This window comes from Camponotus floridanus, unplaced genomic scaffold, assembly GCF_003227725.1.
Source record: "Camponotus floridanus strain SB8 unplaced genomic scaffold, Cflo_v7.5 scaffold21, whole genome shotgun sequence".
NCBI lineage: Eukaryota > Metazoa > Arthropoda > Insecta > Hymenoptera > Formicidae > Camponotus > Camponotus floridanus.
The window spans coordinates 109,725-123,306 of record NW_020229337.1 but is presented as its reverse complement, the minus strand read 5'-3'; the positions used below and the strand labels follow the sequence as shown (position 1 = coordinate 123,306).

General features: G+C 33.0%; 1 pseudogene; it reads left to right on the top strand.

The window, feature by feature from the left end:
• The first annotated feature begins 8,682 nt into the window (after nucleotides 1-8,682).
• Nucleotides 8,683-9,291, top strand: LOC105253077 (annotated as a pseudogene).
• Nucleotides 9,292-13,582: the final 4,291 nt, after the last annotated feature.

The following is a 13,582-nucleotide window of genomic DNA, read 5'->3' as shown; positions in this document are numbered from 1 at the left end:
TTATCAATCATCTAATTAATAATTTCGCGCATTCTTTGAATAATTCTAATTATTTATAAGAGAGATTTTACTTTTTATTTTATCAAAATGCAAGCTTAAGGAAACAACTAAATTATCCCTATTAAGGGTGATAAACACGCTTACGGTGGTCGCTTTCATGGATAACCATTTTTAATCGGCTGTTAAAAGCGAATGGCTATTTACGAGGCGTGAGAACCGAAGTGCGTGTAATCGAGGTAAACACATTATTTCACAAGGGGGCACGACAAGTTGGACGATCCCCCAGAGTGTCGAGCCGTGTTCTCACGACGAGATCTGTTCTCATCATACTAATACCACCGCCAACAGTCTTAGCATAATAAATATTATCATCGTCCCAGGGCTTTCGATCGTGAGAAAAGTGATTCGGCTTTCGAGTAGCCGAACAACATCTCGCTTTTTCATTTGAATGTCAATCTTCCAGTATTGATAAAGCTATTATTTTAAATCCATTATTTTTTGAAAGGAAAGATGTTGGGAGGAACTTATTCAAACAGAATAAATAAATATGACGAGAGAGATACTCTCTCTTATTTTTTACTCTGTTTTTCAGAGATTTAAAGCTTTCATCACAAAACTTTTCTTAGAAATAAGATATACTGTTTTTCTCTGAATATATAATTTAGTTTGCGTTTTGTGGTTTTTTTAAAAATTAGTTTCCAAAAATTCTAAATTTATTTAAATATATGTATCGCATAAATTTATTTAAATATATGTATTGCATAAATTTATTTAAATATATGTATCGCATAAACGCATATATGAGGAATATGTTTATTTCAAAAAGCGCGCATACAAGAAATGTATTGTTATTTCCTCGATGTAATAAATTAATTAAAAATTAATTAATAACTCGTAAGGAAGCATGTACGATGCTGTTATTACAATGCTATATCTAAATTATTAAGAAAGCGGCCGTTTGCAAATACCGCTTGGAACGTAAGTCAAGGCGGAAAGAATCGTTGCTCCGCGAATGCATGGCGATAAATAAATTAGCGCGACGCTAATTGACAAATTGCTAATCCTCTGGGCCATTACGGACGCGCCCGCAATGGTAACAAATGCGAGCAATAACGTCGGCCGACTGACATTGTGCACGAAATACGGAGATCCCGCGCCGCATTATTACCCTACGAAAATCGGCAAGAAAATATGTCACAAAGTACGATATTAATTAAAGTAATTTGATAATAAAAAGGATATGAAGATGATATAAGAATTTATCATTTCATGCTCAACAACTTTATATTTTTCTCATAAAATTTTTTCTATAAGCTTTTGTTTTTTTATCTTTCAATTAATAATATAAAAAAATCATTATTTGCTGCATTTTTACATTCTTCTCAATTAAAATATTTTTTTCTACTCTTCACACACTAATAAATAACACATATAGTTATGCACAGTTAACACATATAGCTATAAATAACCTAGCCTAACCTATCAATTTGATTGCAAATGCGTATCACGATGGAAAAGTCTAATAAAGGAAAGCAAATTATTCTTTCCCGTGAACTTTGTTATAACTGAATAAGCAGAATACTCGCGAAACTTTGCCGACTATGTTTCCCTCCCCTTCTCCTATCGCGAAATTGTCCAATAAGTCGACTGTTTTCTTACTCGGAACTTCGTTTTTCCAACTGCGAGTCGGCGGTTTATTGGCCCTTTCTCGACGAAAAGGCTAATGTAGCACCGCTGACAAATCAGCCTGCCAAGGACCCTAAGCAAGAACAATACTCCTTCGTCTTGGGATTTTTCTGTCTCTTTCTTTCCATCTATCGAAAGTATGTTTACAGACATCCCTCTTTGATGGCGCCATTCTTCCTGAAAAGAGGCGAAATTTTCATTGATTTCCAACATCAATGTAAAACTGAATGCATACCGAATAAATTACAATTATTTCCATAAATATTATGCACAATATTTGTAATTAAAGAGATCTATTATTTTCACCGATAATAGACTTTTTACGAACAAAATTAACTATTGAATTTAAATCTTTCTTTACAAAGAATTACAATATATAAAAAATATTGCAAATTAAAATAAGATGTGATTATTATATAATGCGTAATTTTAACACACTTTATATTATATATTCTCTCTACTGCGTTTTGCTTATCTCTACATTGCATATGACTGACCTGTTTGGCCCATATTTCACTGGCTCACAGTAATCCCGAGTGTATATCGTAGAAATGCACAATGCAAGCAATTCATCGACATGGTCGTGTCTTGAGAGACGCAAAGAAAGCAGAAAGGAATCGCGATTCGCGCGGAGAATTGTAAAACGCGCATCTTGCACGCTTTCAACATCGATACCTTTCCTCGCCGTTTCAAGGAAATGAGGATGAGTCTGACATCGAAATTCGATTGGCAAAAGACTTTCGTGCGAAATTGAACTTCGTAGGCAAAAACGAATCTTGAGAAGGTAACCCATCCTTCTGAGGATTTCATTATTTTTAAAAGTACTCGATTCTGATTTCATTATTTTTAAAAGTACTCGAGCTCTCAGCACTTAATCACAAGTTCACGAATATTTTATTTAAATGTACAAGTACAGGAAAGTAGTGATTTCGCCATTATAAATATTAAATATTATATACATATTAAAAATTATGAATGATAAAAATAATATATATCTCTCTCAACATTAAAAATTATGAATTATACATTTATGATATTTAAAGATAGATTAGAAATATTATAAAACAATGAGAATATTTAACTTTATAACGCAGCAAAAAAAGAGGATACATTTTCATTTGTTAATATGAAATTAATGACGTCATTATTAATGAAGCTTCTTTTTCATTAATCTCAAGAGTCGTAGAATAATATTTTCATTTGACATGTTGATTAGAATCTGGGAGAGAGAAGATTAATTCTGAAAATCGTTCTCCCCAGAGATCTTTCGCGTCCGTCCCTGTACTCGAAAAGCTGGTAAACTTTCTGCTCGCGATACTCATGGGAGGAGTGCTGGACAGCTGATAACGATAAGGAAACCGCGAACCGCGTTTACAATCGTATTCATGAGAGACACGTGGGTCTGGCATAAAAACGCGACTGGATCCACAAGATTGCCCATGGCATTGTAGTATAATTTAATCTACTTCAACTAAAATTCGTAATATCTCTGACGTGAAATAAATTTAAAGAGATAGTATTAATTTAATATTTTTAATTACGCTATAATTCTAAAGAACTCCATCAAGATCTAATTTTTTAATTGTCTAATAACATTAAACAAGAAATAAGTATGTGTGATAAGAAATTGTATTATATGTATATATTTTTTATTATATGTATGTAATTATATTATATGTAAAATATATAAAATGTGAATTGTAAACAATTTATATATAAATCTATTCGGTTTGTATTACAACTACCTTATTTTGTATTTTCAGTGAATATAGATTTTTATATATATTTGTTATATATCTTGTTTTTTTCTAAAATTTATTTTATTTATTCATTTAAAATTAATTTTCCTTTATATCGATTAATTATATTTTTATGTTATATTGAAACAGGTTTGTGTATGTGTGTGCAAATTTATTATATATTATATATTATTTATTATATATTATACATAATATATATTTTTCTGTAACAGGATTAATTTTAAGATTCTGATAAACAATTCAATGGTGCATAGCGCGAAATAAAATGGTCGATTTTTACTGTGCACTGTGTATTTGGTTACACACTAATGCAAGATTTTATCGCCATATTTTCCGCGATATTTTCATTGGATTCATCGATGAAATTATCGCCATGCAACATGATTGCTATTTCGTTGCACTTTTCTCTCTTGGAAAAAGGAAAACTTTTACAGGAATGTGTTTCTTTTATTCTACCTTCATAATTTTCTTCCTATCGTTTTTACCTTTCATTATCTTTTTATCTATTTTTTAATTATCGCATTTTTCAAATTGCGAAATGTTATAAAAGTTTGGATTCATGCATTTTAAAATATTTGACTGTAAAAAAGAGATAAATTTTGTTGAATCACTTTTTTTAAATTTTGAATATAATTAAATTCATTGAAACAATGCCGAAGAGCATTATGTTAATCAGAAGACAAATTCGTGTTCTCTTTTTGAGAATCTTCTATATTTTAATCACTGAAAAATGAGAGACCATCTTTACGCGATTAGTAACCAAGTCCCGTACGTTTTCGTGAATGTAACTTTAATCGGTAACTCTATCTCATGAGTCGTACGATGGAGAGGAAACTTTTCGATCCTACGGAATATACAGGAACGTCAACGGGGCGCGATCCTGTGATCCTTCGGGATCTGCCGAGGTATACTGAGTTTCGGAGGATTACTAAAGCTGCAAAGGATTACCCAAGCATCTGGAGAAATGGCTGATGTGACTTAACGCGACACCGAGACCTTCCACCTTGCTTTCAGATGTTGAGACAGATTTCAATATTTGATTATCGAGCACTTCTTCCTGAGCAGTTTTTCCCTGCATTTTCTCACCCGATATATATTCCTTTTTCTTAGATAAAAAATTATGTGAACAGGAATTCACCAAAAATATACAAGTTCATAATGTGATTTTATATAAAAAGATCATTATAATTTTAAATTCTAATATTTTACGTTAAATATATGTGATAAATAAATGCCTAAAGAAGAGATTTCCTTATCATTATAAATGGCAAACATTAATATTTATAATATAAAGAAATTTTTGATTAATTTCCTCGTAATATTCAAATAACATAATATTTAAAAAGTATATGTTTTAGAATATTTATAACATAAAATCGAATTATACGATACTCTCGCGTATTCTCCACGCACAGACTGCAACTTGTGATCGTTTTTCCCCAATACGCGTCACGTAATCTAACAACTTGACAGGGCAGCGTGTTCGACCGCTTTTCGAAATCGGAAAAAGGGACGATGAGAATCGAAATCGACAAATATTGTCGTCACGTACTGCGCCAGTGATAAGTCGCGCTCGTTCGGACCGTCCCTTCCTCGCTCTCAGAAAAAACGCCCACGAAAATGCAGGGTTCGCGAGAACGATGGGATTTTGTCGAGATACGTCAATGAGCTCCGCGTGTTCTTGCAGTCATCCGTTGGAAACGTGAGTAAATATTGATGTATGTGATCCGATCGCACGTCCAAGATGAACCAGTGTGGATACCAATTGCGTCCACCGTATATATTATAGCTTACAGTATAATTTTATGACTGTATACAGCGTGGATCTCGTATTTTTTTCTATACATGGATTTGGAAGCGATTTAAAGTGCATTGAAAATATCGGTCTTCTAAATGAAATTGACAATCTAAAAATTTATCATTAAATTATTGATTTTACACGGAATTGAGTTTAATTAGATTTCTATTCAAAGTTTATTGTAAAATTGAATTTCATAGAACCATCAATAAATAATAAAAAATCTTATTTGTATTTTAAATCCAAATAGATTTTATTCCTGAAGACTTTAGTTCAATAATTAAAATAGTGATCAATATTTAATAATAAATGTTATATAACAGTAACTTTGAAAAATTTTTTTCGAAAAGAGAAAAATTAAATCAAAATGTGTCAAATATTTCTATTATCAAAATTAAAAATTTAGTTTTGCAGCATTATACTTAATATATATAATTAATATATATATATTTAATATATATAATTAATAAATAATAAATATATTCTCTATTATTTTATATGATATATGGGAATGTATAAGTGTGAGAGGAGCAAATTTTGATTTGAATTTAAGAAACAACAATTTAAGAAACATTTTATAATTATAATAAATATTAAGTGTTTCTCGCGTCTATTGAAATATTTTTTGCATTCTTAAAAAATCATGAAAATACTGGAAAATTTAGTACAGAATATTTAAATTATTTAACTTTTCTCCCCTAAGGATGGATATTTTCCATAACGCTCGAGGCGAAAACCGATGGCAATGACGGCTGACTGATGGAACGCAAAAGCTGACTCTTTTCCTTTCTCTCTCTCCCACACTCTTTCTCTTGTTCAACCTGAATATTGGATATCAATAACAACAGCCGAGGCTGACATCGAGGGCTTTTGTTTATTCACTTCATTCGCGAATGGGTATGGCCACAGTGGTGCTGTTCCTTGCTGGAGGACAATACGAGGTGTGTCATATCAAGCAGTACATACTTTTTCTATATCGCAAATATTAAACTAAGAGGAATATATTTGCATCTGATGCATCAATAGTTCTTGATTTACCAATTATTGAAAATGCCTCGATAAGTATATATATATATATATATATATATATATATATATAAATAAAAAAAAAGTTTAAATCATCTTTGTGTAATTTTACTAATATAATTTTAACATAAAGCTTAATTATTTTAAAGTTGAAAAGCCGGGAAAAATTATTATTTGAGAGAAATTAATTTAATAAAATTACTAGTAAGGAAAATTTTATTTCAAATTGATGAAAATTTGTAGATCAAAAATGCAGCCAATTTTTATGACACTCTATATATATAAAAAATATACTTTTTAATTGTATACTTCTTCATTAATTTATTGCATTACTAATTGTTCCGTTAATTTTTTTATTGCACGGCAAAAATTGTCGAAAAACTAACGATGAAAAGCGTAATAACTAAAATATTTTGCATGTTCGAATAGTAACTTGCTTACGGAAATAGAAGACAAATAGTTGCCGGAAGAGAGCAATCGGAGGAAACGGGCAATTCGAACAGTTGAGAGTCTATGGTATATAAGACCCGAGTAAGTTTGTAATAACCATGTCAAATAATTGAACGGCCGAGCGGAGATGAAGACGGCATGCAGCATTTATGTTTCGAAGTTATCGCCCTCGAAGTAGAATTGCTGCTCGCAGAGAACGCGACTCAATTTATTTAATATTGCACCCCGTAACACAAGTAAATTCGATTAAATACTATCATCTAACTCGTTTGAGGGTACGCGAGATTTCCAAGGGAGGGATCTATCTTTGAGAATATGTAATTCGTGCGATTTTAAGTGGATAATAAATGAATAATAAATCCGATTACCAAATTGGCGTTCTTAATAAAACAGCCAGCATCAAGAAATTTCAAAAGTTAAATAAGAAAGAACAAATGTATCTTATTAATTATTATTATTGATTCGCTAATTCTATTAGCATTAAAAAATATTTAAAAAATTATAAATTATTATGATAGTATAATAATCATAATTTTTCATTTAATTTGAATAATTTGTTTGACTTTTGTAATTATTTATATAAAAATATAAACGGGACAAATTTTTAGATAACTTATTTTTCTGAAAATTTCTTGGATATTGCAGTTTCAAAATCTAGATTTTTCTTTAATATTTAATCATACGCGACATAAATAATAATTGATCCATGAATAATTGACTTTCACAAAAATGCGACACGTCTCTCTTTCACAGTCATCCAGCTAGATCTCGCATAACATGGCAAAAGGTGAGCCTGGCGATAAACTCCCATGACAAACAAGTACTAGCATTCGGGTGATACATCATCGTGGCCGCGAGTCATAAACGCGAAACTTTCGCAAAAACGACGAACATTCGCAAAATGTCTCGGAGCAGCTAACAACGGCTGGGTTGCGGCGGGTCACTGTGCTATATATTATATGTAATATCGTCGGAGTTGGTAATGAATAATACGGGATGAATAGGTGGGCTGACTAGTGCGGCCAACATTAGCTCGCGCTCGTTTGAGTTAACGAAGTTGACCGGTAACTTTGATCTACGATTCCGAATGACTGTCTAATCAATCCGCGCAGCACATCCAGCGATCTGCGAGGCCAGACTCTCAAAGATTCCATTACAAACGATAACGGGATCAATATTTAAATTTCTAATGGCCACGGTCCCCGATGGACGCGATCGCGAAACGCAGACCTGATAAAATGTGTCGAGTTGCGGGATCCATTTCCAGAGTGCAAGCTTTTGACGGAGAGAGGATGAAGTAGATGATGCACTTATCTGATACATATGCTGTCACGAACGGTGAAACCACAGAACCCAATCGAGAATATGTGATCCGCCAGAAAAAAAACAATTATAAAAGAAATTATAAAAGTACAAGAATAATAAATTAAAAAGTAAGAGACACATAATATAAAAAAAGTAAATAAACAAAAAATTACAAAAGTAAAAGAAAATGAATTGTAAAAATAATAAAACACATATTATAATATTTCTCTTTAGATTTATCTTTAAAAGTTCGTCACAATTTTTCGTCACGATGAATTTTTTCGGCACATTTCTCGTCGTTAAAATCGAGAAAGTCACCCTCTTCCGAAACAATGAACAAAAATTTTAGATTGGAGGCGGAAATATGCTGGTGAATCGGGGATGATGTTGCAACGACAAAGGCCGTCGCGTCGGTTCGGTAATAAAGACGGCGAATTAAGGTTCCCGGCATGTAAATTGTCGTTGATATGATTTACCGGCAATTTGAATGAAAAGCGCGCACGGGCCATGATGTCGGTTAGCATAGATTTGAATAAATTGTGAGTTACTACGATGTCATTAAACTCGGCGAATCTTTTTGTAAGCTACTTGTTCGAGCGAATACTCCGTAGTTATTATCGAGCTATATTTTCCTCCCTTTCTTTTCGCCAAAACTTACCAGTCTCATCGAATTGGTATTTTTAACAACAAGCTTTTAAAATGTCATCCGTCAAGTTGTTAGAAGACAGAATTGCTAATTTAGAGAAACAAGTATATGGGCTTGGTAAAGCAGTTAGTAAATGATCCTGTACCACCAAACATTATCATCAAATATCTCCTTGATATCAACTCCTCACTATCTTCTTCATTGTCAAGTAGAGAAAAGCCAAATGCACTTATCAAGCGTCTGTCAGAATTAAATGGCTACTTAGAACCTGTTTCTAAGAGTTTTAATATACCTGCAAGTGCTAAAGCACACTTGTTAACAATGGAGCCAGAAATTATAGAAAATAATAAACTCTTAACCAAAGTGCAGGAGCTAATGCCTATAAAGTCAGAACGTATAAAAAATGCTTCTAAATTAAATAATACATACATTAATAAGATTTCATTGTCGTACCTCAAAGTTTACGAGAATTCTAAGGAATTAAGCGCTCATATATACATGATCTTTTATTTAATTATAATGCAGCCATAAGTAATATATCAGAATCATTAATTACTTTAAATGCTGCGGTTACAGCTGTTGAAATAGCAGCTAAATCAAAGAAACAGATAAATGATTGAAAAACAATTGTTTTGTCTAATTAATTGTATTATTGTTAATTTATATTGTGCAAGTCATGTTTAATTTCTATGTCATAGTGCGAATTCAGTTTTATCATTAATGTTTTAATTTATTTAGTAACATTTTATAGCCTGAAGAGAGCATTCACACAGTTTTCAGCCCAATCAATAATTAGCTAGAAAACAATATTCGTGGATTAGAAAAATGTGTGAGATGTTTGTTCATTATTTGGTTAGAAACAAAATAAAGATTACATTCCAAATAAACACGCAATATTTTATTATTATTATTATTATTCATACAAACTTTGATGCTTTATCGATGAATTCGTGAGAAGAACCGATAGACTCGATAAAATCTGTTATCGTATGAATTATGTGTAACGTGTGTTCTATTTATATCACATACGTATATGTTTATATTGCACGTAATCCGGAAAATAATAATAATCGACATATTGCAAATATCAAAAAATTTTATTTGTGATAAAATTATATCAGGAGCTTTTACTATTTTAATCATCTTTTCTTGGAACATTTATTTATTAATAAATTCTAAAATTTTTAATTTCTGTATTGTTTAATTTTTCATACGTAATATATTTCTATATATAATTATAATTATATATATTTCTCCATTTATATGTATATATTCTACATATAATTCTTAATATACTCAAGTTTTTAATTTTGCACAGCAACACTTTTTTTTTTAATGTCTCGGTTAGCAAGATAAATGTGGAGTAATCCGAGTTTCGCGGTCTAAAAAAGTATGATAAAATCACACATTCGCGGGCTTTTGGAAATCTAGTGCTGTTAATATCGCTAGAGAGTTAAATGCCATCACGGTTACATAGCGCGCGTTACTTCCGACGTAGGATTGGACTGGACAGACGGATGAAGGCTGAAGTTAGCCGTCATTCCGAGGTAGAATTGTGCGTGGATCAATAAATCGCGCGGACGAGAACGTTCGAATGGTGAATAAAGAGAGTCCTCGCGGTGGTCATTTCGACGGTTTCGACGGCCAAGACGATATCGGCGATGATTGGCGATTTGCGCAATGGCCTGTTTAAACTCGAAGCCCAGTTTAATCCTTCTTACGACTCGTTCCGTAAATCGATTAACTCGCGAGCGCCATTACGAGACTTGGGATTGGAATTCTTCTATGGTAATACCAATTATCGTTCGATAAGCTTTCTCTCTCTCTTCCGCGCGTGCGCGCGTAACAATCGGATTAAATTAAGGGTCTATCGTATCGATCGACGGAATATCGAAGCGAGAAATAAGGATTTTATTCGCGCCGGGATCTATCCATATAAATGTGTAGATAAATTAAAAAGAGACGATAAAAAACCAGAGATAAAAAAGAAATTATTTTCATTTCTATATAAAAGCTCGATATGATTAATAAAAATATGAGACACGATTGCAGAAAATTACTTTGGTTCACCAGCAGTGACAAAGGAGTTTGTTGTTGGGCAGAAATTAAATTGTATAAAAAAGAGCGCTGTGCAGGTCAAATATTTATATGGAGATAAAATTGCCTTCAAATTTTGATAACTGAGATTCACATTTCTCTGTAACGGTCATGTTTTGTTAATTTTATGCAAATGGCTTCTCGAATATCTGCGAGATGGCAATTTTCCCATAGTAATGGAGCGCTTTGAGGAGAAATACCGCTGTAATTTTCATACCCCTGTACGTTATACGATGGTTATGAAACGCTGCAAACAATTTCACCTGCGATTGTCCTGCAAAAATCTCAACAAGAGTACTCGTAATCATTTTACGGAGTTTAGAAATCAATTAACTGAGATCTCGGTATTTTTAAAACAATTCAGCGCCGCATAAAAAGTTCGCCTTAATAAGAGAAGTACATATTCGCGTTCTAAGAGATCTTTAGAAATATAGAACTTTGTGCGGTGTTTTTTAAACATCATATATCAATGCATCACTCGAAGTGAAAAAAATTTCTCCGAAAAATGCGAATTTTGGTGGCATTTTTTGTAATAGGATACAATGCGCGAAATCTTCTCTAAATTATCTCTTTCTCTCCCTTTTTCTCCCCTTTTTATTAAATGTATATATAAAAATATTGAAAGAAGGAAAGATTGGAATATATGAGATAATTATTTACAATTGATGAAAATAAATATATGCACATGTCACGAATATATATAACTCTGCGACAAATATGTGAAAGTTGTGTGTTATATTTACCCTACATCATCTTTCACGTGAACTCCCTTCTATTGCGGTTTCCGCTTGTATCCTCGACGGATTCCCGCGGAACAGTGTGTGCGAAATTGCATCACGTTGCATTATTACGCGGATTCGCTTTTGCAGTCAACAGTCCCCCTTCTCTTCTCGGCTTCGTTAGATTCAACTTCGCCGACGTACGGCGTGTCCCGACCCTCATCAGAAACGTTATGTACTCGTGTCTGTATTCGTTGTATTCCGATGGGAAGCTGTAACTCTTGCTTCGACGAATTTACAGTGACACATGACAATATACACAGCAATGTATAAACTATATACCTACATTTAACTCTTGACAGTATACGATAGAATCCTGCGAAAACGTTACTGTTTTAACAATAAAATTGATATACGAGCGATGATGAAGTGTCACAGTTAAGTGGACACAATGATGTAATATTTCTTATTCGGCAATTCTCCAATCGAGATGTATGAATAAAATTATTTTTACGAACAAAAACTAGAATCTCTTTCCATCTCTTTCACAGTAATATGTAGATTATCAAATTAAATTTTGAATTTTAATTTGAATTTCTGATATTCGTATCGCATTTAAATTTGATTTTGTGTTTATAGAAGATAAACGAATAAGTATACGAGACGGATAGATCGGGATTAATCCTAAGAGACGAGGAGCAACGAGAATAGGCCGTGGATCGACAAAATATTACAATCGATGCGAATAATAATAAGATGAGAAAGCGAGCGTATAGATGATGAGACGGGACGAGAAGATGGAGGAACACGAGCTTCATCCGCATCTCCACTTCATTTGCATGGGAAAGGGGTAGGATTTGGCAAGGTATCTCTCCCTCGCCTGACCCAATAATACGCAACTAGCCAACCAAATGGTCGGAATTCAATTACGCGAATGTAGTCGAACGCAACCGCTAACTCAAGCTCGGAGACAAGCGAAACGTAATAACCAAACAATAGAGATCCTATTGCACGCGGATCCTCAAGATTCTCTGGGAGATTGATAAATATATCTTTATTAGGCTCACACGTAATGTAAAAGATATTTTATAATTTTAATTAATAATATGGTTATTAATAAAAGTTATTAATAATATACTTATAAGATCATAGATTGCATGTGTATTATTTTAATCTTATATATTTAAAAATTAAGATTTTTATAATATCCTACTCTCTAGGAATATATATAATTATCCTTCATATTCTCTTCCTCTTCATAAGGATCTTTTTATAGTGCTAAAAAATAAGAATTGATTTTTTGAACCGTATTGTTTTTCGCGCAAGATTAACAAAATACAGAACAAAAAAACTTCGCGGATGAAGCTCAAATCCGGATTCTGGAGCTATTTCAATCGCAGCTATAGACAAGCCACGAACGAATGGAAGTACTCAATTAATCCGACGTAGGCATTGCGAACTGGCCTAGGCTATTATGGAGAAATGGAGGGAGGAAGGGAGTTAAATTGCTTTCGTACGCGGTGCGCTTATGTGGGAAATTGAAACAAAGTTCGAAATTGTGCGGCCCGTTATTATGGTGTCCGCTTAACTATTAACGCGCTCTGATGGACTAAGCGCTCGCGAAAAATCCGGATGTGAAGGGAAGAAAAATGGCAGAACAAGGATAGAGAGAAAGAGAGAGAAAGGAAAAAAAGAGAACAGAAAAATAGCAATGAGAGAGTACGCTTCAATTATCGCGCGGGAAAAAATCTATTTTTATCCTCTACAAAATCGAATATGGACCATCGCGTTACACCGTTGACTTCATATACAGACAGCGGCCGAGCTTGCGGGATTTTCGGAAAATCTGGAACACAGCCAACGGTGCAGCTTAACGTTGTCGTTGTGCCTACAACGGGGGAAGAACGGAATAATATTCCGCCGGGCATCCGCTATTGCGAGTTTTTCTATCTCGCTTTTCTCGGCGAAAAATTAACTACGATGACTGTTTGTTGAGGATTACCTCGTTATCTACGAATGTAATTCGTCCGCCAGAAAATTACAATATTACAGTTTAGATACATGTATGTATACAATATCATATTTTACATTTTTA